At 39.1% G+C, this 2370-nt stretch overlaps 1 long non-coding RNA gene across 1 annotated transcript; it reads right to left on the bottom strand.

The window, feature by feature from the left end:
• Nucleotides 1-1205: 1205 nt before the first annotated feature.
• On the bottom strand, nucleotides 1206-1613 carry LOC133969379 (uncharacterized). The gene is made up of 3 exons (XR_009924201.1): nucleotides 1568-1613; nucleotides 1406-1453; nucleotides 1206-1296 (listed from the first exon to the last, which is right to left on the bottom strand). It is a non-coding gene; the product is annotated as an uncharacterized LOC133969379 (long non-coding RNA).
• Between the last annotated feature and the right edge of the window lie 757 nt (nucleotides 1614-2370).

Below are 2370 nucleotides of genomic sequence, written 5' to 3'. Positions count from 1 at the left end.
ACATAACACTTTCTCCAAAGTGACAACAGGTATGAGCAGCAGAGGATTGTCTCTGTGCATTTTCATATAACTACTCTCTTTTCAGGACTTTTACAGGAGCAGCTCAGGTAATGATAGGGGAAGGAGAGGAGACTGGGATGAAATGAAATCTCAAAACAAATGCCAGAGTAGTATGAATATAGCTTAACCATTTATTACTGCATTTAGTCTGTATTTTTTGTTTCAAACTAGGTCTGTATTGAAATGTACTGAAATTAAAATCCTCCTCTCTGTCTATCTACCTTTGACCCCCCCATGTATTATTTGTATCTCTCTCTCATTATCTCTGTCTCTCTCTGATCTTTAGCCTTCAGGGACCTAATAGAGACCAACATGGAGTTCCTTTGTGAGATCACCCTGAAGAACTAAATAAAGCAACAGACTGCCAGGGCTTTATGTGAATAACGACAAGCCAACAGCTGGATAATATCAGAGTGAGCCCATTTAAATGAACGCAATAGCCCAGAGTTTCAGACAGCGTGCTGCAATGAAGATGTGATAGAAAAAAATGAATGAGCTGTTTGACTGCATGTAATAGAACCAACTAGTAATCTAGTGTGTTTTCTTACAAAGTGAAAGAAAACAAACTGTGATCACTCGTAGGAGAGTCCAGATGATCCTCCATCAGTATCAGTGTCCCTTGAGTCACAGTAAGTATGTACATGAGTTAAAGCTGTGTCTCAATTCAGGGGCCAAATACTTTGGAGCAGGGGTCTTCAACGTGTTTCAGGCCAAGGACCCCGAAACTGGTGAGATGGAGTAGGAACCCCTACTATATATATTGTATACAATTGTGTTTTATATTAAACTGGGCCTAGTGCCATATATAAACATAGCTACCCTGTTATTTTGCATTCATTACTAAGCTATTCAAATATTACACAGGTGCATATATTTATGTTTTTAATTCAAACATCTGCAAGGTAGAGGGTGGCCACGCCACTGCTATTTATAAACATACATCTTGCATACAACACTGAAAGGGATGATATTTAAAATGACGACCTTTTCAGTTGTAGTCTGAGAAACAGCTCACACAAAGAATAAAACAACAGTACCTTTGCAACAGCCTCGGCCATCGGACCACAGTTCTCCTTTATGAAGCACAGCAGTTCCATAGACCTCTCCATGACCAGTATAAACACTTGGTCCAGTCCATTAACCCACAGTCCATTAACCCACAGTCATTGGTTCGCCTGCAGCTTTCTGCATGAGCAGCACCTCCTTGGGAATACTGTGTGGCCTCCCATTTAACATCTAAAGGAAAAATATGTGTGTGTATATCATCAACAACAAGGAAACAACAAAAGCATAAAAGTCACACAATTAATTTCAACAGTTGGTGCTGAGACAACAGATCACTCACCACTCTTTGAGGCGGAACAGACGATTAGGGGATGTGTTTTATCGCCACCTACATGACAGATCAGGAGCACTTTGGTTAGTTCCAGGGATGAAGTCAGAGCACATATGTGTGATGTGAGAATATTATATTAAATAATTTTATCACATAAGATTATGTACTTACTAGTAAATCATCAGACCTCCTATGGCCGGCATAAACTGAGCCAAAGCGCCCTTTACCAAGTATTTCAAGCTCCAGGTACTTGACCTCATAGTCAACTGCACCAATGAACACAGACAAAGACACATGGTTTAATATAGTTTGGGGGAAAAAAAAGAAGCATCACTACCTCTAACTTAAAAAAAATATTTTTTCCAGGACTGACAGTTTGATATATTAACTCATCATCCACCTTTTCATATTTCTAAGGCTTTCAACCACCACATTTCAACATATGTAGTCTTTTCAGATGTCGTGGAAATAGCTCAGTGGCGAGAAATCCTCATATAGCTTCACGAAGTAAAATCCATCCACCTGACAGGGAGCTGAAAGATAAGTATTTGTTTGAGCTCCAATGAACACAGACACAGACACATGGTTTAATATAGATGTGAAAAAAAGATGGCATCACTATCTCTAACTTAATATTTAGTTTTTTTTCTTCGAGGACTGACATTTTAATATATTAACTCACCATCAGGCAACAGGATAAACAGCAACAGACCCATGTGCTCTTTGTCAGGAGGAATCTCTCTCAGTGTGGACTGATTGGGCCATGACTTGAAAACGTGGTAGAATGATGGATTTGATCTTCAAACATGAACTCATTAGTGTTTCAACTTTGACCAGCACAGTGTGTTACTCAACCCTTGTATGGTGTTCGGGTCTGTGGGACCCGTTTTCAATGTTTACTAAAAGAAAAAATGATGCAATAAATATTTTTTTCAACCTGAGACTCATTTGCCTTGGTTCATTTTTTGTGATGA

Source organism: Platichthys flesus, chromosome 15 (assembly GCF_949316205.1).
Source record: "Platichthys flesus chromosome 15, fPlaFle2.1, whole genome shotgun sequence".
Classification (NCBI taxonomy): domain Eukaryota; kingdom Metazoa; phylum Chordata; class Actinopteri; order Pleuronectiformes; family Pleuronectidae; genus Platichthys; species Platichthys flesus.
The sequence above is the reverse complement of the archived record's forward strand: the minus strand, read 5'-3'. Positions and strand labels throughout refer to the sequence as shown.